A 24,923-nucleotide genomic window follows, 5' to 3' on the forward strand; every position below is an offset into this window, starting at 1 on the left:
CTGTTTTTCATAGTGTTAATTTTATCTCTCCTACCTTCTTTTCTTCATCTTTTACATATTTCTATTGTTTCTTTTTCTTTTCATATTTCCAGTCATACTATGCTCTTCTGTTGCCCTGTCTTCTACCCTTTTTTAGTTTATTTTATCTTAATATACTTATAATCAATATTATCACTTGGCTCTGTTTCCTTGCTTTATTCTCCAGATGACACTCTGCTTTGGTTTTTATTATTAGGTTTGGTCTTTATCTTAGTTCTGATTATAATTGTCTAATTTTGTTTTGGGAATCCTCAGGCTGCCTGATTGTACTCTTGCTCTTTTTATATTTGATCCTAGCTTTCAAAATTTCCCTGGATATGTGTTTGTGGGTGTGTGGCTTGTTTGTTTTATTTTTAATTAATTACTATCTTAGTCCTAAGGGATCTACATGTTATATAACATATGTTTTATTCTTTTATTCTATTTTTTTCTTCTATTTATATTTTTAGACTTTTTACATATTTCTATTTCTAGCTAGGTTTTTTGTAGTGCTAATTTTATCTCTCCTACCTTCTTTCCTTCTCTATCTTTTATACATTTCTATCTTTTTCTCTCTTTTCTTTTTCTTTTCACATTTCCAGTCACGCAACACTCTTCTGTTGCCCTGTCTTCTATCCTTTTTTAGTTTATTTTATCTTAATATACTTAAAAGCAATATTATCAGTCTGCTCTGTTCCCTTGCTTTATTCTCCAGATGACACACTGCTTTGGTTTTTATTACTACATTTTGTCATTATCTTAGTTCTAAGTATAATTGTCTGATTTCATCCTGTGAATCTTCAGTCTGTCTGGTGGTACTCTTGCACTTTATTATTTTTGATCCTAGCTTTCAAAATCTCCCTGGACTTGTGTTTGTATGTGAGTGGTGTTTGTTTTTTTTTGTTTGTTTGTTTGTTGGTTGGTTGGTTGGTTGGTTGGTTTTAAATTTGTTGGTTTTCTTTGATTGTCTGATTGCATACTGGGGTTCTTCTGTCAGGTCTTTCCAGTGCCTTATGTTCTATTGGATTCAGTATTTGTGTGTCTTATACATGTATGTGTTTCCTTGATTTAGCATTTGTTTGACTTAACACTCTGCCATTAGCCTGGGGCTTGGACAGTCTTCTTTAAACCCCTTTATTGCCAGGACAAGAAACCTCTGAAGTCTGTACTACTCCATCAGAAGTCAAATAGGAGGCTCTGGGGAGGGAGCACTGAATCCAGGATGCTAGACTACTAGGGAGTCCTCAGACACAGGGAAGATTAACTGCAGAGAACACTCATGGAGCTCCATATGAGTCTAAGACCCAGCTTTGTCCGACTGTCTGCAACTGCCAGTGCTGGACACCTCACACCAAACTACAAACAAGACAGGAACACAAACCCACCCATCAGCACAAAGACTACCTAAAGCCATATTAACCTCACAGATACCCTAAAACACACCACCTGACACAGCCCAGCTCATCAGAGAGAAGAGACACAGAGCCACACACCAGAAAGCAGACACGAGACCCCCTGACCAGGAAGCCTACTCAAGACACTGCACAAACCCCACCACAGGGGGCAGAGGGCAGAAACAAAAGGAATTACTACTAGGCAGCATAGGGAAAGAAGACAGCAAATTCTATAAATGAGACAAAATGAGAAAACAAAGAAACACCATGCAGGCAAAGGAGCAGGAAAAAAACCCACAAGACCAACTAAATGAAGAGGAAATAGGAAAATTGTCTGAAAAAGAATTCAGAGTAATGAGAGTAAAGATGATCCAAAATCTCAACAACAGAATAGAGAAAATACAAGAAACAGTTAATAAGGACTCAGAAGAACTAAAGAGCAAAGAAACAGTAATGGACAACAAAATAACCAAAATTAAAAATACTCTAGATGATATAAACAGCAGAATAACTGAGGCAGAAGAATGAGTAAGTGAGTTGGAAGATAGAATGGGGGAAATAACTGCCACAGAGCAGGAAAGAGAAAAAAGAATAAAAAGAATGGAAGACAGTCTCAGAGACATTGGTGACAACATTAAGTGCACCACCATTTGAATCATAGGCATCCCAGAAGAAGAAAAAAAGAAAGGGTCTGAGAAGATATTGGAATAGGTTATACTGGAAAACTTGCCCAACATGGGAAAGGAAATAATTAATCAAGTCCAAGAAGCACAGAGAGTCCCATACAGAATAAACCCAAGGAGAAATACACCAAGGCACATATTAATCAAACTAATGACAAACACCAAGAAAAAATATTAAAAGCAGCAAGAGAAAAGCAACAAATAACATATAAGGGAAAACCCATAAAGATAACAGCTGATCTTTCTACAGAAACTCTGCAGTCCAGAAGGCAATGGCGGGATATACTAAAAGTCCTGAAAGAGAAGAACCTACAGCGAAGAATACTCCACCCAGCAAGAATCTCATTCAGTTTTGATGGAGAAATCCAAAGCTTTACAGACAAGCAAAAATTAAGAGAATTCAGCACCACCAAACCAGCCTTACAACAATTGCTGAAGGAACTTTTCTAAGTAGGAAACACAAGAGAAGGAAAACACCTATAAAAACAAACCCAAAACAATTAAGAAAATGGTAAGAGGAACACACATGTCAATAATCACCTTAAATGTAAATGGATTAAATGCTCCAACCAAAAGACACAGACTGGCTGAATGGATACAAAAACAAGACCCATATATATGCTGTCTCCAAGAGACCCACTTCAGACCTAGGGACACATATAGACTGAAAGTAAAGGGATGGAAAAAGATATTCCATGCAAATGGAAGTCAAAAGAAAGCTGGAGTAGCAATACTCATATCAGACAAATTAGACTTAAAGACTACTACAAGAGACAAGGAAGGACACTACATAATGATCAAGGGATCAATCCAAGAAGAAGATATAACAATTGTAAATATCTATGCCCCCAACATAGGAGCACCTCAATACAAAAGGCAAATGCTAACAGCCATGAAAGGGAAAATAGCAACACAAGAATAGTAGGAGACTTTAACACTCCACTTACATCAACGGACAGATCATCCAAACAGAAAATAAATAAAGACACACAAGCTTTAAATGACACATTAGACCATCTCAACTTAATAGTTATAGGACATTCCATCCAAAAACGACAGAATACACTTTCTTCTCAAGTACACACAGAACATTCTCCAGGATAGATCACATCTTGGGTCACAAATCAAGCCTTGGTAAATTCAAGAAAACTGAAATCGTATCAAGCATCTTCTCTGACCACAACACCATGAGACTAGATATCAATTACAGGAAAAAAAAACTGTAAAAAATACAAACACATGGGGGGTAAACAATACAGTATTAAACAACCAAGAAATCACTGAAGAAATCAAAGAGGAAATCAAAAAATATCTAGAAACAAATGACAATGAAAACACACCAACCCAAAATCTATGGGATGCAGCAAAAGCAGTTCTAATAAGGAAGTTTAGAGCAATACAGTCCTACCTCAAGAAACAAGAAAAATATCAAATAAACAACCTAACCTTACACCTAAAACAATTAGAGAAAGAAGAAGAACAACAACAAAAACCCAAAGTGAGCAGCAGGAAAGAAATCATAAAGATCAGATAAGAAATAAATGAAAAAGAAAGGAAGGAAACAATAGCAAAGATCAATAAAACTAAAAGCTTCTTTGAGAAGATAAACAATATTGATAAACCATTAGTCAGACTCATCAGGGAAAAAAGGGAGAAGACACAAATCAACAGAACACCACAGAAATACAAAAGATCATGAGAGACTACTACAAGCAATTATATGCCAATAAATTGGATAACCTGGAAGAAATGGATAAATTCTTAGAAAAGTTCAATCCTCCAAGACTGAACCAGGAAGAAATAGAAAATATGAACAGACCAATCACAAGTATGGAAATTGAGACTGTGATTAAAAATCTCCCAACAAATAAAAGCCCAGATGGCTTCACAGGCAAATTCTATCAAACATTTAGAGAAGAGCTAACACCTATCCTTCTCAAACTTTTCCAAAATATAGCAGAAGGAGGAACACTCCCAAACTCATTCTATGAGGCCACCATCACCCTGATACCAAAACCAGGCAAAGATGTCAAAAAAAAAAAAAAAGAAAGAAAATTACAGGCCAATATCACTGATGAATATAGATGCAAAAATCATCAGCAAAATACTAGCTAACAGAATCCAACAGCACATCAAAAAGATCATACACCATGATCAAGTGGGGTTTATCCCTGGAATGCAAGGATTCTTCAACATACACAAATCAATCAATTTGATACATTATATCAACAAACTGAAGGATAGAAACCATATGATAATCTCAATAGATGCAGAAAAAGCTTTTGACAAAATTCAACATCCGTTTTTGACAAAACTCTCCAGGAAATGGGCATAGAAGAAAATTACCTCAACATAATAAAAGCCATATATGAGAAACCAAAGGCCAACCTTGTTCTAAATGGTGAAAAACTGAAAGAATTCCCTCTAAGAATAGGAACAAGACAAGGGTGCCCACTCTCACCATTATTATTCAACATAGTTTTGGAAGTTTTAACCACAGCAATCGAGAAGAAAATGAAATAAAAGGAATCCAAATTGGAAAAGAAGAAGTAAAATTGTCACTCTTTGCAGATCACATGATATTATACACAGAAAACCCTAAAGATTCTACCAGAAAACTGCTAGCATTAATAGATAAATTTAGTAAAGTAGCAGGATACAAACTTAATACACAGAAATCTCTTGAATTCCTATACACTAACAATGAAAAAGCAGAAAGAGAAATTAAGGAAACTCTCCCACTTACCATTGCAACAAAAAGAATAAAATACCTAGGAATAAACCTGCCTAAGGAGGCAAAAGACCTGTATGCAGAAAACTATAAGACACTGATGAAAGAAATCAAAGACGACACAAACAGATGGAGGAACATACCATGTTCTTGGATTGGAAGAATCAACATTGTGAAAATGAATATACTACCCAAAGCAATTTACAGATTCAATGCAATCCCTATCAAATTAGCAACAGCATTTTTCACAGAACTAGAACAAGAAATCTTACAATTTGTATGGAATTGCAAAAGACCCTGAATAGTCAAAGCAATCTTGAGAAGGAAAGACAGAGTTGGTGGAATTAGGCTTCCTGACTTCAAACTATACTACAAGGCCACAGTGAGCAAGACAGTGTGGTACTGGCACAAAAACAGAAAGGAAGATCAATGGAACAGAATAGAGAACCCAGAGGTAAACCCAAGCACATATGGGCACCTTATCTTTGACAAAGGAGGCACGAATATACAATGGAAAAAAGAAAGCCTCTTCAATAAGTGGTGCTGGGAGAATTGGACAGCAACATGTCAAAGGATGAAATTAGAACACTTCCTAACACCATACACAAAAATAAACTCCAAATGGATTAAAGACCTACATGTAAGGCCAGACACTATAAAACCCCTAGAGGAAAATATAGGCAGAACACTCTATGACATACATCAAAGCAAGATCCTTTTGGACCCACCTCCTAGAATCATGGAAATAAAATCAAGAATAAACAAATGGGACCTCATGAAACTTAAAAGCTTTTGCACAGCAAAAGAAACCATTAACAAGACAAGAAGACAAGCCTCAGAATGGGAGAAAATACTTGCCAACGAAGCAACGGACAAAGGATTAATCATCAAAATATACAAGCAGCTCATGCAGCTTAATACCAAAAAAGCAAATAACCCAATCCACAAATGGGTGGAAGACCTAAATAGACATTTCTCCAAAGAAGACATACAGATGGCCAACAAACACATGGAAAAATGCTCAACATCACTCATCATCAGAGAAATGCAACTCAAAGCCACAATGAGGTATCACCTCACACCAGTCAGAATGGCCATCATCAAAAAATCTAGAAGCAATAAATGTTGAAGAGGGTGTGGAGAAAGGGGAACTCTCCTGCACTGTTGGTGGGAATGTAAGTTGGTACAGCCACTATGGAAAACAGTTTGGAGATTCCTTAAAAAACTAAAAATAGAACTACCATATATCCAATAATCCCACTCCTGGGCATATACCCAGAGAAAAGCATAATCCAAAAAGAAACATGTACCATAATGTTCACTGCAGCACTATTTACAATAGCCAGGACATGGAAGCAACCTAAATGCCCATCAACAGATGAATGGATAAAGAAGATGTGGCACACATATACAATGGAATATTACTCAGCCATAAAAAGGAATGAAATGGAGCTATATGTAATGAGGTGGATAGACCTAGAGTCTGTCATACAGAGTGAAGTAAGCCAGAAAGAGCAGAACAAATACTGTATGCTAACTCATATATATGGAATCTAAAAAAAAAAAAAAAATGGTAATGGTGAACCCAGTGACAGGGCAAGAATAAGGATGCAGATGCAGAGAATGGACTGGAGGACACGGGGTTGGGGGGGGTGGGCGTGCGGTGAAGGGGAAGCTGTGATGAAGTGAGAGAGTAGCATAGACATATATACACTACCAACTGTAAAATAGATAGCCAGTGGGAAGCTGCTGTGTAACAAAGGGAGATCAACTCCATGATGGGTGATGCCTTAGAGGGCCAGGACAGGGAAGATGGGAGGAAGTCGTGGGAGGGAAGGGATATGGAGATATATGTATAAATACAGCTGATTCACTTTGGTGTACCTCAAAGGCTGATACAAGAGTGTAAAGCAATTATTTTCCAATAAAGAGCTTTAAAAAATTAAATTACAAAAAAAGAAGACACACATGGCAAATACTAATAAAATCCGAAAAGAATCATTAGTCATTAGGAAAATGCAAAATAAAATGACAGTGAATACCATTATATGCCTTTTAGGAAGACAAGGATGCAGACCAGCTGGGATTCACAAACATTGTTGATGGGAATGCAAAATGGTACAACCCTTCTGAAGAACATATACTTACCATAAGATCCAGTAGTCCCAAGCCTAGGTATTTACTCTGGACAAATGAAAACCTATGTTTGCACATAACATGTACAGGAAAGTTTATCACAACTTTCTTCATAATCACCAAGAACTGAAAATAACCTACACTTTCAGGGAAAGGGATAGACACCTGTAAGTCCATTCATACAATGGAATACTACTCAACAATAAAAAGAAATGAATTATTGATACAGGCAACAATGTGGATGAATCTCACTGACATTATACTGAGTGAAAGAAGTCAGTCTCAAAAGGTTATATACTGTATGATCCCATATATATGACATTCTGGGAAAAGCATATCTATAAGGGAAAGCAAATCAGTGCTCAACAGGGGTTAGGGATAGGAGGAAAGGTCTAATTACAAAAGGGGTAGCAGGAGAATATTTTTTGATACAATGGAACTCTTCTGTGGTCATTACACAACTCTCTGCATGAGTTGTAACTCACAGGATTGTACATCCAAAAAAAGTGAATTTAACTGTATATAAGTTTTGTAAAATAATAAATTAATAAAAGTAAAACAAAAAGAGAAGAACAAACTATACCAAAATGCAGAGTATTATATCATGGGTGTGTTGCTCAAAAGTTGCAGAGCTTCTGGAAATATATTTTAAATGCTCTAAGGCATCTCCCTGTATCAACCTAATAATTTTGTAAAGAGAAAATTTCTTTTGAAATGGGGAAAACTACCTCATGTACCAATAGGTTTTGATTTCAATGCGTTGAGTTTTTTCAAAGACTGGATGTCCCGGTAAAGGATTGAGTCAACAGTCTTAAAGATTCACTTGAAAGTCACCCTATGAAATGAGCACAGGTCAGGGTAGGGTCACTGAGGGCTTTTGGTTTTTCTAAAACACTTTGCTCTCACCTTATCTAGGTATACACATCTGCTCAGGTAATTAGTTCTATTTTTTTTTTTTTTTTTTTGAAGTCTGTTCCAGGCTCCTGTTCTCATGGGAAGATAAACATGTTACTTTGTATCTGAATCTAACTTGAATTTGTTTTTCTGATTAGAACTTCTAAGGAAAGGCAGTCCTGCTGCTGAAGATGTTTTAATATTCAATCAGTTCACAGGCATTTATGAAGCCTACTATGTGCTAGGCAATAGAGGCAGAGATGAAAAAGACAGTCTGTGTCCTCAATGAACTCAATCTAATGAGTAGGATTATTAGACAATTACTATGTTAAGATTATTTCTATCTTCATTATTAATAATAACATCCATATTTGTTCTACAATAATATGGTAAAACCTTTACATGTAAAATGCCATGGAGATGCAGGGGAATGTTCAGGATGTGAAGGGGTTGGTGAGTGGGAAGTCACATGTATTGAGTATTGGCTATGTACCAGGCTCTATGCTCACTGAATTCTCAAAACTATTCTTTGAGATAGATATTTTTACCCCCATTTTACAGATGGGAAAAAGAACCAGTGCCAGTAAGAGGCAAAAATGGGCATTCGAACCCAGTTCTACTAACTCTAATATAGTGTTTTCCTTCCACAGTAGCCACCATTTTCTGAATACTTACTATGCCCCAGGAATAGGCAGTTGAATACATGTAGATGGTTCAAGTGATATACCTGGATTTGAGCAGACTCTAATGCTTCTCTGGGAAGTGAAGAGTGACAGCCTCACCCTCCCAGTATCAGTTGGTCTCTGCATAGTAAGGAGTTCTGGGAAGTGTAGAGTTGTGTTTTATTCTGTGTTTTAATAGAAGATTAAGAAGAATTTGGGGCAAGTGTGCAAGGGAACAGAGCAAACTGGGACAACGAAAGGGAAGAACTGGCCTCCTTTCACCCATTCTTCTCTCCCCACCCCCACCTCGAGCCTGATTTGGGCCCAACATAATTAGAATTAGAATAGAATTTCTTCCATGAAATTCCATGTTAGAGTCAGGCATAATCAGTGCTGATTTGGGGCTCAGATGACCAAATTGAATCCAGGATGGAGCATGCCCCGAAGTGTCTGCTTGTGCCCTGTGCAGAAGGAGGGAGCAGTGCTCTCCCAGTGTACCAGTTTCCTAAAGCTGTTGTAACAAATTACCTCAAACTCAGTGGCTTAAAACAACAGACATTTATTCTCTCATGCCTCCGGAAACCCGAAGTTTGAGATCAGTACCACAGGGCCAAAATCAAGGTGTTGATGGGGCAGCTTTCCCTCTGGAGGCTCTAAGGCAGGATCTGTTCTTTGTCTCCTCCAGTCGCTGGTGGCTGCTAGTATCCCTTGGCTTGTGTCTTCATCACGCCAATCTTCGCAGCCAGCACCTTCAAATCTCTCTCTGCCTCTATCTTCACATCACCTTCTCCTCTTCTGTGTCAAATCTGCCTACATCTCTCTCTCATAAAGATACATGTGATGGTGTTTAGGGCCCACTGTGATAATCCAGGACGGTCTCCCAGCTCAGTCAATCTGATCATCATAACCAAATATGCAAAGACCCTATTTCCACATAATATCATGTTCACACGTTCCAGGAATTATGAAGTGAATATCTCTGGGGGCTAGCCTACCACACTTAGGATTCTTGTCTTCCAAGGTAGTGGATGAGAGCTCCACTCAGAACTCACAGGCCACGTGCTTCCCAGAGGAAGCACAAGCAGAAGAAGAAGAGCAGTCTGTGAGGCCCTGGGAGTCTCTTTGACCCTGGGAATCTCTTTGACCATGGAAAACTCCTGACTGTGACCCAGAGAAACCTTGATTGAGTGGGTGGGTAGGTGATAACCTGCAGAAGCAGGTGTGTGCTAAGGGCCGTGGCAATTTGGAAACTGGTCTTCATGTGGTTGCACAGACTCACACAGACTGATAGAGGCGGAGCTATTTGGATGAGCTGGAACCAGACCTTGATGGAGAAAAACACGAAAAGGGTGCAGTCATAAAGCAACTTTATTTTCTTCTGTGCTTCCCTTCACACTAGCTCAATGGCTTAGTAGCTAAGTATTTCTTTCCCAACCTGGGAAAAGAACTCGGGCAAGGCCCATAGCTTACTGATCCCTTTGAATATTTAACGTCCTCTGATCACTCTTAATCCAGTAATTAAATGCCCAGGCTAGTATTATAATCATAATCTCATACTTTACTTAAAGATAAAGCTTCTCCCTTCCTCTGGTTCAGTGCCACTTCCAGCTGAGACTGCTACAGGGGCGAAAGCAGACGTGATCCACCTTTCCATTTCCCATTTTGCACTTTCCTCCCTCCCCCACCCCCTCTAAACCCTCCAGGTTTAGTCAGTTTGGGAGGTGGGGATAGCTAAGGGAAAGTTTTTACTGATGGGAAGAGATATCATCTGACACTGGTGCACTGGTGCCCTCAGGGCATCGCAAATTCCCCACACTGATTCTTTTTCTCAGGAGCAGTTTTCTTCTGGGTTTCTCAAACATTCTCCCACTAGGAACACAAAAGAGCAATTCTTAAGAGATTGGCAATCTGGCTGACTGCTAAAGAATCAGTCTCCCGGCGCTGGAAACCCAGCAGCCATACACAGATGCAGTCACCACACACAGGGTCCGTTGCCTCACCGGTGGATCTACTGGACAAAATCCATTTAAGCTGCCTCTAGGCCAACTCTCTCCCAAAGGGTCTCCATCAAGTCCACGGTAAGCTCTCATGCTATCTGCCTGTGCAGCCCCCAAAAAAGGCAGTTACCCAGTGCAGCCTGCATTCCTCTTTTGTACCACCTCAAGCTTCTAGAATCTAAGAAATTTATAACTTTGAGACAAAAGCTCTACTAAAAGGGATATCGTTGCAGTTATTGAGATACTTCATAAAATCCTCGCCCTCTTTTCCTGTTCCTGTACACTTGGTATTTGAAACCATAAAGAATATAGTATGTAATTTTGACTTTCCAGAACTTGTACCAACCTACAGCCTTCCCCCAATGGATCCAGAGTGTGTTAGACTGTTCAGTGAACCCCAGGTACCCTCTTCCTCAGTGTGAAGGTTTTTCCATTGCCTCAAAGGCTATATCTTCGCTCTCCAACTACCAAGCACAGAGCTTTGGTTCAGCAAAATGCACATTCTTAGTCAAATCCTGGACCCTGCTCCAAATCCCTGCCCTGGTATGATTAAACTGTCCAATCTAGAAACCTTAAGTCAGATTCCATTTATTCTGTCTTAAAGTTTACACCAGTTAACCTAAGAGGCCCCCTCTTTCTTATTTCCTCTTCTTCTGGGTAGCACCGATGCATGAGAAAAAAAATCAAGGCTATTTAGAAGCCAGATGGCCTCAAGGGCACTCGATGCAAAATGCTTCAGTAACCTCAGAAACCTCAGTAACCTCAGAAACCCTGTTTTCAGATCATAGCTTTTGCTATTTTACCTTTCCTGTAATATTGATTTCAGTTTTAATTTAACCTCATCACTGCAAAGGCAGATGGGAATATTCTGATTTTTCTACTAGAGAAAGTATTCAAGTTTCTTATCAGCAAAAATAAGCAGAGAAGTTCTTTTTCTAAATACACATATGTCTTGTGGTTAAGGAAGGAAGAACTTTTCTTCAGTATTTAATAATATTTTAAAGCTTAATCATCTTGATAACAATGTATGTCATATGATATGTATTTGTTGACTATTTAAAGATCTATACAGGTTTCCAAAATATATCATCCTGAAAGACAAATAACATATGGTGGAGTTTACTAATTATATGGCTGTACGGAAAGGAATTCATTGTTTTGCAGTGGAATTTTTATGGATGATAAATGAGATTTGAAGCAAGACTGAATATCTTTAAAATGACCCCTGGATAAGGAATGAAGATACAGCAGTTAGGAGATTCAAAAAGTAAGACTCAACTTTTACTTATGCCTTAAAAATAACCACTTATTGGGTTATATTAGACTTTCATGTTAAAGCACCATTATTTTATAAAATACTGATTGCTAGTCAGTACTGGTAAGGAATTATAAAACTGTAAATCAAAATACTTAGGAAACTCAAACTATGTTTTAGTAAAATTAAAGACTGCTATCAAACAAAAAGACTTCCAATTTTCAAACATACATTTATAATTGATGAGAAGTATGATTGTCAGTAGTAAATCTTCTTATCGTGTCTTCCACTTAGAGAATATCAGCCAAAATTGCTTTTAGCTAATGTAAACAGCATGAGTTTTTTTTAAGAGACAGAAAGATATAAGTTCAGAGTCTAAGTTTGCCACTTTCTAAATGTAACCTTGAGTAATTACTTGGCTTGTGTGAGACCAGTTTCCTCACCAATAAAATGGAATAATAATAATACTCTACCATTTGTAAAAATTGAATGACTCCTCTCACTTCTAATGAAGGCGAACTAAGAAATACAGACCAACCTTTCCAAACAAGCAACTAGAAAATAGTTTGTTTGTTTTAATTTATTTTTTATTTTTTTAGAAAATAGTTTGTTAAGTATTCTGCTTAAAAGCTCTGGAGAGCCAATAAGACAGAGAAGAATGAAAAAGACAAAAATCTCAGAAAACAAAGAAACCTACAGAAGCAAGCTCAACCTGGGGACTCTTTCCCTACCAGTATCTGCTGGTTCTAGAAAAGGATACTGAAGAGCCTAGAAGTAAGCAGAACTTTCAACTGACTCATATGAGAAACTAATTGGAGTTCAGAGTGTTTTCAGTAGAAGTCCTGAAAGGCAGCTCCTTAGGAACAATGGTAAATCAGTAGACCAGTCATCACCGGGACTAAAGCCCAGCTCCAAGTCATCTTCATAAGGTAAGAAAGGGGAGTAAAGAAGCACACACAGGTGAGAACAAGAGAAATCAAGTCACTATACTGGAGATTTAAACTCAGATATATCAAAAATTACATTGAGTAAAAATGAATTAAATGCTTCAATTAAAAGACAAAGAATGTTAGAGTGGCATACAATATATGTATATGTTGCTTACTATGGGCCAAGCCTAAAACATAAGGAAATATAAAGTCTGGAAGTGAAAGTGTGAAAAAAAAAATATGCCATGCAACTACTAATTGTGATGGTTTTAAAATAAGTGCACAAATTCTTTGATACTTCTCCCTTCAAAGACAGAGCCTAATTTCCCTTTTCTTGAGAGTGGGTTGCACTTACCGACTCACTTCTAATGCATAGGATATGGCAGAAGTGTGTAACTTCTAAGACTAGGTCATAAAATACTTTGTGGCTTCCTCCTGATTGCTTTCTCTGTGAGAGGTCAGCTTCCATATCATGATGTTGAGGAACCAAGGCATCCTGCAACAGCCAATAAGAAACTGAGGCCTCCAGCCAACAACCATGTGAGTGAGTTATCTTGGGAGCATATTATCTAGTCCCATTCAACTTCTCATGAAGTTACAACCCCACTTGACATGTTATCTGCAACCTCATGAGAGACTAATCTGCTCCTATGTTCCTGACTCCCTTAAACTATGAGAAACAATAAATTTTGTTGTTTTAAACTACTAAGTTTTGGGGTAGTGAGCGCTGGTATAGCTACATTAATGAGAAAAATATATATACTTTAAGGCAAAAAAGAGAGGCATTGTGGAAAAATGGTTTAATTTTGTAGATATAATAATTATAAATTTGTCACCTAATAGTATAGCCTGAAAACATTTAAAGGAAAAACTGATGAAATTATAAGAAATAATAGGCAAATTCACAATAATAGCAAATTCATAATAGCACATTTATGCTGGAAGATTTTAAAAATGCCTCTGTGTAACTGATAGAATGAGAAGACCAAAAAATGAAATTAAATATTTGAACAACCCAGTTAAAATGTATGTAACTGAATACCCAACAGCTACAAACCACACATTCTTCTCAAATACATATGGAAATTTTTCCAAATTGCTGGACCATAAAGCAACTCAACAAATTTCAAAGGAATGACATCACATAGGATGTATTAGATAACCGCAAATCAATGTATAATAAAAAGATAACTAGAAAATTCCCATATGTTTGGAAAATACAAAATATACTTCTAAATAACCTCTGAGTCAAAGAAGAGATTACAATGGAAATTAGAAAATACTTTGAACTTAATGAAAATATATGTGGAATTCAACTAAAGTCGTGCTTTAAAGGGAAATGTATAGCCTTAAATGCATGTATTAGGAAAGAATAAAGACTGAGAATCAGTGATCTAAGGATCCATCTCAAGAAGTTAAAGAATAGCAACTTAAATCCCTCACACACAGAAGAACTAATGAAGAAAGGAGCAGAAATTGATGGTACAGAAAATTAACATATTAGCATCAACAAAGTAAAAATTAATTCTTTGAAAAAACTAATAAAATTAATAAACTCTGGGCAAAACTTATCAAAAACAAATAAGGCACAAATTGGTTATTTGAAACTTATTTTCCTTTGATGTAGATCAATTTTAGGACTTTCCACATGCTGTTAGTTCCTATTCCTTTCTACCATAGAATATTTTTCCAGTTCTCGGTTTCTCAGACTGTTTTTGTTGTTGTTGTTTTTTGTTTTGTTTTGTAATTTGGTCATCTTTGAGATTTTAATATTTTAAACTTATCCAGAGAATCAAATATGAATGAAGGTGACCTTGTTGGGACCAAGCCAAGGATAGGCCCCAACATGTCTCGCTCCCTCCTTGCTTCCCTATACAAATACACAGTTTGGTACTCCGACTTCTCTCTACCCACATCTGGAGCTAGAAGGCAACTTGGAAGGCAGAAGAGGCAATGGTTAAGAGAACTAACTGACTTTGAAATTAGTAATTTCTGGCTCCACCATTTACTGTATGAATAACTTTGGGCAAATTAGTTAACCTACTCAAGTCTCAGTTTTCTCAGTAAAATTGAGATGAATATCAATAGCCTCCTCACACAGGTTTGTCGTAATGAGTATATAAAATTATATGTGAAAGTAGTTATAACAGTGCCTACCCATATTTAGTGCTCAATAAATAGAAGCTAATAATAATAATCAACCCAGGTCCCCATTCCAGTCTGATTGCAGAAAGGGCCAGAGGCAAATAAGTGTAGCTAGAAGGCTACCTATTTAGACCCAAAGGCTGTAACTAAGACTTTATCATCCACCTGGATGTATTATGCCAAAATTTACAGTAAAAAACTAGTCCCTCAAGTTTGCATGTAAAATGATGATGCTGTTATCTCAAAAGAAGCATTTAAGTCAATAGTCAATGAAAAATCCCTCTCTCTCCTTAAGCAGACTTCATAACAGTAAAACACCTAGTTAACAACATGGTTCAGTTACACGTTTAAGTTAATATAGCTTTTTCGAGTGCATGTTGAGCTTCACACTCATTAGATTTCTTCCAGGTTCACGCCAAAGATTTTTAGCCATCTCACACAGACTGACTTGCCATTTTCCATGGAAAGAATCTATTCTACTTTTTATTTTCAGATCGAAAGGTAAGGATAGAGGGAGCTAGCTGAAACTGCCAATTATTCAGGACAAGTGGAGTGTGTGTGTGTGTGTGTGTATGTGTATGTGTGTGTGTAGCTGACACCACTCTCGTAAGAGGAGAAGAGTAGTGTGGGTGACTACCCAGATACCTCAGTGTCAGGGAGAAGGCTAGCTGCTTCTCTTCTTTGGAAGTAGCCATGAATTTTGGAGATTGCTGAGGGAGGGGCAGGATTTGTGATGCAGTTGCCAACCCCATCACCACATGGCTACAGCATTAAGATGCACCGGCCAGTCTCTTTGGTTTTCTTTGTCCATTATCTCATTATAATCATTAGGATTGCTTTCTCCTCTTCCCAATTATAGCTTCCTCTTCTCTGAAAAATGAGCATGTCCAGGAGTTGGTGTCTGCCTTAGGTTTGTTTCATTCTATTGTTTTGGTTTTTGGTTTATTTATTTATTTATTTATTTATTTATTTATTTATTTTTGGCAGTGTTGGGTCTTCGTTGCTATGGGTGGACTTTAGTTGTGGCAAGTGGGAGCTGCTCTTTGTTGTGGTGCACGGGCTTCTCATTGCAATGGCTTCTCTTGTTGTGGAGCACGGGCTCTAGGCATGCAGGGTTCAATAGTTGTGGCACGCAGGCTCAGTAGTTGTGGCTCACATGCTGTAGAGCACAGGCTCGCTAGTTTTGGCGCATGGGCTTAGTTGCTCTGTGGCATGTGGGATCTTCCTGGAGCAGGGCTTGAATCCACGTCCCCTGCATTGGCAGGCAGATTCTTAACCTCTGCACCACCAGGGAAGCCCCATTCTATTGTTTTAAGTGAAAGAACAGTTTAAGAGTCATCATTTAGATTGCTGAAAGGATCTATTATTTACTGACTAATTTAACAAATACTTAAATACTTATTTCCTGCTCTTTTCTAGTCATGGCTGTAGCCCTGGAGCTATAGAAACAAAATAGACAAACAACGACTTCAAATAAATCATAGTCTAGCAGGGAAACCAACAATTAAGCAGGTGACTAAAAGATAGCGTGACAAGTGTGACAACAGTGGCAAAAACAGGGAATCATGGGAGCGCGTGGAAGAACAGAGTGCATGGAAGTGCCTGGAAGGATGAGTGAAATGTAGCTAGAAGAACCATTAAAGAAAAGATTGTCCAGGGAAGACACAGGTACAAAGTAAGATAAAGCTGGCATATGCTGGGACCTGCAAAGAGTTTTGTATAGCTTCAGTGTGAAATGTGATGAAAGATTTTTGCCTTCCAAATGCCTCAAAATTTTCTACTCCATCCATCTCAAATAGCAAACCCTTTTGTAAGTTATTATCATTTCTTGCCTGTGCTACTGCAGAAGCATCCCAATCCATCTTCCTGCATTCATTTTTCCCTGCTTTACAATCCAATCTTCCCACTGAAGCTGAAATAACTTTTTAATATACAAATTCAATCCGCAGTATATGTTCTTATAGCACTTCTGTACTTTTCCTTTGTAGAGATGATAATAGTTTATCATTAAGTTTAATTTTATAATTACTTACTATTTAATTGTATCTGACCCTGCCACTGGAATGTGTAGGAATGGAAAACTATAAGCCCTATATGTTTTGCAAAGCCTTGGTTAAAATTGTAATTAAAACCTTAAGTTACAAATCAAAACATGATTTAATGAGAACATTTAATGAAGCATAAGGCCATTGAGAAAGGTCTCTTGAAAATGTAACTGAACTATTGTTCTTTGTTACTATACAAGATGATTAAACACAGGCCAGAGGATATTTACATTCTTGTGACCATAAAACACAAACACCAGAGGATCAGTTTAAGTTAAATGTGTACACATCTGTACTGTCATCATGAAAGTTTCTTTTTTCTTCTTTTTTTCTGATAATAATAAGAAGATTTCTCCTGATACTCTTCTATTAACATTTTTTCTACAGAACATAAAAAAGTGTGATTATTAAAAAATTAATAATTTCAAATATTTTATATATATGTATATTAGATTATGTTTAGTAGGAAATTTAATTTAGTCCCTTACATGGTAACAAACACACCAGCATCTTGACAATTAACTTGTTACCTGTAGGATAACTTATTTTATGCCCTAACTCCATTACTAAAGTCGCATATGAGTCTAAGTGATATGTATTCATTTGCTCGTTAGAAAGCATTAAGGCCTTTTGTCTTTGCTTCACACAAGTTTGAGAAAAATAAATTGTGATCTAAATGATTCAATTTTTTTTAGCTCTTTATTGGAATATAATTGGTTTACACTATTGTGCCAGTTTTTTCTCTACAACAAAGTGAATCAGCTATATTTATACATATATCCCCATATTCCCTCCCTCCTGTGGCTCCTTCCCACCCTCCCTATCCCACCCCTTTAAGTCATCACCCATCATGGAATTGATCTCCCTGTGTTATGCAGCAGCTTCCCACTAGCTATCTATTTTACATTTGGTAGTGTATATATGTCAATGCTACTCTCTCACTTCATCCCAGCTTCCCCTTCGCCCCACGCCCCACCCCGTGTCCTCAAGTCTGTTCTCTAAATGATTCAATTTTTTAAGTAAAATTTTAATTGAAGTAAAACATAGAACATTTTCCAAATTATAAATCTATCACTAGCTGAAACATTGCAAATTGAACACATTCCATATAGTGATGATACAGGTCAAGAAGTAGATTATCATCAGTGCCCTAAGAGCCTCCTTTTTGTCCCCTTCTAGTAACCACCTCCCTTAAGGGAGCCACTACCCTGACTTTCAGCAACACATATTATTTTTTTCTTGTTTTGAACTCTATGTAAATGAAATCATACAGTTTTTAGCCATTTAGGTCTTGCTTTTTTTTGCTCTACGTTATTCTTGTGAGATCCACTCACGTTGCCACATGTAACTGTGGCTCATTTATTCTCATTTTTATATACTGTTCCATTGTATGATAGCACATGAAAACAAAGCCAGAGTTAAATAAGGACACACTTCATCCGAAAAGATTATTGCTATAGGAACAACACTCTGATCTCAGAAATCTACAAGTGTCTCAAAGTTAAACAGAAAAAGGCTTTTCTTTTATATGGAATAAGTAGTAAAAGGAACTTTGTGATGGAGGCAGGCACAACGTGGAGGGAACAGTTGACAAAATCAGGGTGCATCAACAGGAAATGTTTTTCTCTGTGGTCAGCTAGTTTTCAGAATGAGCTGTTAAGGGGAGATAGTCTGCACCTTAGTGCTTTGGTGCATATTTAAATTTGGGGGTGAGCCAAAGTTTAGGGGCCTGCAGAGAGGAGAGAAGCCGAACTAAAGTCTGGTCCACCTAAAGCAGAGAGCAAGAAATGGGCGCGTGGCCAATGACTATCACACAAGTTTGAATGGATACTGCCAAACAGTTTGTCGAAACAGTTATAAGTCAGACTTCCACCAGCAATATGTTGAAATTCAAGTTGCTCCCTATCTTCACCACATTGGATATTATCCTATTTTTTGTTTTAGATATTCTGATAAGTATGAAGTGTATCTCATTGTGATTTTAGATTTCATCTGCCTGATACCTGATGAAGCTGTGTGCCTTTGTTCTTTTCTAACGTGCATTTTAAAAATATGAATTTTCCGTTAGGCACTGCTTTAGCTGCATCCCACAAGTTTTTGTATCTTCATTATCAATGAGCTCTAAATATTTTCTAATTCCCGTTGTCCTTTCCTCTTTGACCCATGAGTCAGATTCATTTTCAAGCACAGTAAAAGTCTAGTTTCTTCAATAGTGGTATAATGAGAAGTGAGAAAATGATCTGCTTTTGCTTGCCATTGTGTCCTCAGTATCTAACAAAACGCTGGAGCATAGTAAGCACTTAATAAATATGTGTTGAGTGAATTCATTAGCCAGTTAATTTATTAACTGAAAGTGAGCAGGCTGAAGAGTCAAGCGAGGACCAGATCATGAAAGGCTTCACGTGGCATGCTAAGAAGGTTGAGTTTTCACCTGAGAATGATGAAGAGCCTTTGGAGGGTTTAATCAGAGTAATCATGTGATCTGATTTGTGTTCTAGACAGATTAGTTTCACAGTAGTGTAGAGGATGAATTAGAAGTAATAAATTAAAATGAGTGAGATTTGTGTATCCATCATTAAATATTTATTAAGTGCCTACTGTGTGCCAGACACTATTCAAATCATGAGAGAGCAACAAACAAGACAGAGCAAAATTCCTGCTTTATAAAGTTTACATTATAATGAGAGATGCTAAAAAAATTTATTTTAATACATTCAGGGGTTAAGAGTTCACAATAGTAAAATATACTGGATTTAGGAAATAGTGTTTAAAATGAAGAATATTAAAGAAAACAGAATTGATCTTATCTTCTCTACTTATTCTTTTAATAAGATGAAATGAGAAATCCAGAAATAAATGACATTTTTCTGAATTAGATACTGTTAGTTCTCCTCTACTTCCTTTTCTTTTGTTGAAACATTTTTCATAGTTTCTACGTTTGTTCTGTGAAACTTGGCAGTCTCTTTATGCTACAATGATCTTCATGCTTTCATCTTACTCTGCCTTCCCCTTTGCTATATTTCCCTGAAACTTTTCCATCGGCTCTTCAGTAGTGGCTCTCAATACCAAAAGGGACAGTTAAGCCAAAGAGATGTAAACCGATACCTAAACTTAATGAAATGAACCTAGTCTTTCACCGATACTGCAGTGCTGATGTATGGCAATGCCTGTCCTAGACATGAGATTTTTAAAAATTAAACCAGAACTCATAAGTGCTTTCCTAGTGCCTCAGTAGCCAGATCCTTCCAAGATGGCAGGGTTATCAGGGACCTAACAGACTGAAAGAATGGATGAATTTCCTAAAGAGGCCAGCTGCTTCCAGATTCTCATATAATCACCAGCCGCATCTGTAGCAGATGAGAAAACCTAGATAAGCATTGTCCACCCTGAATGTTGAAAATATCTGTTTAAAAAAAGTCACCATCCCCCATCTCTCAATTTCATGTCTCATCTTGTTCTTCCTTGATTGAAACACATTCATTTTTCTTAACTTCTAGACTAGTCTTTATTATAATTAATAGGCGGTATATTGCAGTATGTGTGAAAGCATTATGAATTCTTGGCATTCATTGTTTTCAGGGGAGATATCCAGGAGTATGTTCACAATTTCCATATTCTGGAAAAGTTGACTATGTTTTCATCAGCATCAGATCTCAATTAGTCTCCTAAAATACATGGCATGGTGCTAGATTCTGGAGGTAAAAAGACAAATGAGAAAAAAACATGAATTCACAGTCTACTGGAAGAGATAGACAAGTAAACACACAGTTGTTGTTTTTTTTAGTGGGATGAGTTCTGTAACGGAGTTATATAGAGAGCACAATGAATGCCGAAGGAAGGAATGCTTTGATGCAGGAAAGGGAAGAATTCACAAAGAATGTTTCATGGAAGAGCTACTTGAGCTGAGTTTTGTAAGATAAGTGGAAATTCAACAGGAAGTTTTGAGTTAAATCACCTTTGAAGATTCTAGAACCTTCCCCAAATAGGGGATGTCAACTTGGAAACGTTCAAGTGTCCCAATTAGTCCAGGACTGGTGTGTGAACCCCTTGCCCAAATTCTGGATAGTTCCTGCTCCACTTGAACTCCATTCCTCATGCTACATTTGTGATGAAGAATGACAGGACGAATGCCTCATCTATAACTCATTGCAAGAGGGCCAATTTTAACTGGACTTCCTTGGTCAAATGCGCACTGATATCGTCTTGAAGTCAAAGGGCATTTGGCTTTAGGATTCAATGCTCTGTGAAGGCCAGTGGTGGATAGATTTAATTTTATATCACAGTGAAACTTTGTAGAATACAAGCTCTATTGGTTTTTAGAAAATTGACTCAATAAGAAATTCATAAGGCTCACCATATTCTACAGTCTCTATATCCTCTTCCACTTCCTAGTCACACAGAAGAACCAGGTCTTGAGTGAAATTAGAAAACATAGTGAGTCATTTCTACCAGCCCAATTCCTATTAAAAAAATAAAATGTCATTTCAATGATTTAATTTCTTGGTGCAAAACCTGACCTGGTCCTGAGTCTGTAAGTGCTTCCACATCCACTGTTATTGGACCCATCATTAAGAGTCACTTATTTTTTGATAATTGGAATTACATGTTAGAGAGGGTAAACTAAAACCACCATGTGACCTGGCTGGTACCTCGTTCTGCAGTTCTACACGTGCAAATGGAATATTGTGATGACAGTGAGTGGGATGGTGTCCACATCCTGAGCCAGAGTTATTTTAGAGACAGCATGGTGGTAAGTGAATGACATGCTTATCTTTTAGGGAAAATATAGATCTATGTTAAAAAAAAAAAAAGAAAGAAAGAAAAGAAAGAAAGAGAAACAGAAAAAGAAAGAAGCTCTGGTACCTAAGAAATTTTCTGCTGAGGAATGCCTTGTGAAAATGTTGGCATTGTGATGCTGTTTGACAAGTGGTTTGAGAAAAAAAAATGAATATTGAAGGTTGCATTGTGGAAGGCCACTATAATAATAATCTACAGTTGATTCTAGGTGATTATCTGGCTTTGGGTTGTCCTGGTTCCTGGCTTTTCTTCTCTCTCTCTCTTTCCAAATTCCCACTTGGGGACCATGTTACTGTTTATTAGCACCTCTCTAAGAGAGTTGCCAGGAAACAATGGAGACGAAACTTATACTGTTTAATGTATTTGTATTTTTTTTTAATTCCTGCAAGATTTTTGAAGAAAAGAGCTCCAGAATAACTGTAAAATGAGATTTGAAGACCTCTGGGGCATACAATAATATATCCTGCTTTTATCCCATAGCAATTATAAGTACACTGATTTGATTGCCTTTATTGTAAGCACCTTTATTAGACCCTCCAAGGGAATTCCATAATGCTACAAAATATATCAGGACCTCTGAAATAAAGGCTTTTTTCTAAGTGCTGACGACTGGCTGGGGGTGATGAACAGCTGATCACTGCTTCCTCCCTTACTTGCTCCTACACGATGTCATCTCTATGCAGCTCTTCCAACATCAAGCTTCCAACTTGCGGGCATTCACAAAGCGAACCAACAAGTCCAAGAACAAAATGCTGTGCTGTACAATTTATTTTTCCAGTGTGATCAGCTGGGTGTTTGATTTGTTTTTGGCCTCTTTGAGAGCCTTTATTGTCTGAATTCTTAGCTTCTCCTACCAGTGACAAGCAGTGTATGGCTTTGCTTCTCCACACCTCCACTTGTGGTGGCAAAGTACCTCCACTAACCTTCTTGTGTGGCACACTTTCTTTATGTTTTAGAAATCAGAGAAACAGATCCCCTTCTGGATCCCATATTCAGAGCTTGTTGGAAACCCCAGGAGAGAACACACTGAGACTTTCTTTGGAAATGTCAACACCTTCCACGAATCAGAACAGGATTTGCTCTTTATGTCAAATCCAGTATAAAAGTATCTCTTGGAAGGGAGATATTGCTCTTCTTGTTGGGCTGGAAACTTGGCTGGGCAAAGCTGTGACTGTAGCTGACACACTGCTAGACTGACACTGCTTCCCTTTTGTATCAGTGTGAATTGTGACCAAATTCAGTTAATTTGAATTTGGTTAATTACTAGGATGATTTGGTATTTCTTTTGTTTAAAAAAGAAAATGTTTTCACATTTTACTTGAAGCAAAATTTCAACATGAATTTTCAGCCATATGAAATGGTTCTTAATATTCCAGTTTGACACTTACACAAACTTGTGGCAGCATTTTACGTTTTCTTATTTCCAATCCCCTATCATTAGCACAGCAAAGGAAAACACATGAGATTTCTATCAGTATATTTTGTCATATGCTGAAGAGGCCAGGTATACGTTTCATAGGTGCTATGGACTGAATTGTATCCCCTCAAAATTCACATGTTGAAACCCTAACCCCACAGTGTGACCATCATTGAAGATAAGGCCTTGAAGGAGGTAATTAAGATTAAACGAGGTCAAAGGTTGGGGCCCTAATCTAATACGACTGATGTCCTTATAAGAAGAGAGACACAAGGAATGCGCACAGAGGAAAGGCCAGGTGAGGACCCAGCTAAAAGGTATCGCCTGCAAGGCAAAGGGGAGAGGCCTCAGGAGAAACTAAACTTGCTGACACGTTGATCTAGGACTTCCAGCCTCCAGACCTGTGAGAAAAATAAACATCGGTTGTTTAAGCCACCAAGTCTGCGGCAGCCTTGATACTACAGTAGTCAAAATGCCTTCACAGAGAAAGGTGAGAAAGTCAAACCTTCAAGATTTTGACCAAATTTATCTTTTGTGGATTCTGTGGATTTAATTTGGCTGTTTTGGACAAAAACGATTGGGTCCTTTTATTAAAATAATAATATCAGAGCACCAACAAGAGAGCACAGCTGTGTTCCCTACAAGTTCAAATCAAAATCACATGATTAGTGGGGTAATTTGGGGGGCATTCAACGTTGTGCTATGAACCGGGTGGAATTCGGGCACAATGCTTTCAACTAGAAACATCTAAAGCAAGAAATTTACCAATATCCTAACTGTGGTTGTATTGTGTTGACTGCTCCATGAGCTATAGCTTTCTCTTTCCTATCTTGTTATTTCTCAAATTTTCTTCAGTATGCTAGTATTTCTTCCATTGGGTTGGCCAAAAAGTTTGTTTGGGTGTTTTTATGGAAAAACCCAAACAAATTTTTTGGGCAGCCCAGTATAACAAAAACTAAAACATAATTGACTTGAAAACATTACATGTAAGTGTATGTGTGTCTATGTAATTATATAATGTATTCAAGCCAATTACATGTTACTTGTCAAGTTTTTTATGTATATTATATATTTATAGTATAGATATAGATAGAAACAATATATTGTAATGTCATCCACAATTTATCTAGGGGGTCAGGAATCTTTAATTGGGGGAAGGACTGCAAGAGAAGAAAGAAATAATTGTGAAAGCAATGGCGTGAGGAAGGACATGAGGAAAGAGATCAAGATATGCTTGGACAAAGGTTCAGTTTGTCATGCCGTTAGTGTGGTGAAGACACATGTGTTATATAAAATAAGGCTAGAAAGACTAGGCAGATACTGAAAATCCTAAGTGCTATGTTAAGGAGGTTGGACTTTGACAACAGTGGAATGCCATGGATGGTAGCATGAGTGGTAGTGTGAAGACCTAGAGCAGAGAGACTAGAGCTTAGGAGACAGATTAGGAGGCTATGAAATAGTCCTTGAGAGACATGCTGTAGGTCTTAAGGAAAATGGCAAAGAGATGGAGAAAAATAGCATTGTCTAAGTGGAATGGGCAGGACTTGGGGGTAGATTGTACATGACGGAGAGAGAAAAGTACAAAGACATGATAATTGCAAAGTTCTCAATTTGAAGGATTATAAGAATGGTAGCTATATAATTCAGTGTAGAAAACCCAAAAGGAGGAACAGTAAAGGTTTTGATTTTGGGCAAATGATGAATTAATGTGTATCTCTATAGAAATGTCCAAATACTATTTGGAAACACAGGGTTAGAACTTAGGAGAGAGTTAGAACCAAGAGAATCGTTCGTCTTAGAGTAAGAGTGTAAACAGACCA

The sequence above is a fragment of the Hippopotamus amphibius genome, chromosome 15, assembly GCF_030028045.1.
Source record: "Hippopotamus amphibius kiboko isolate mHipAmp2 chromosome 15, mHipAmp2.hap2, whole genome shotgun sequence".
NCBI lineage: Eukaryota > Metazoa > Chordata > Mammalia > Artiodactyla > Hippopotamidae > Hippopotamus > Hippopotamus amphibius.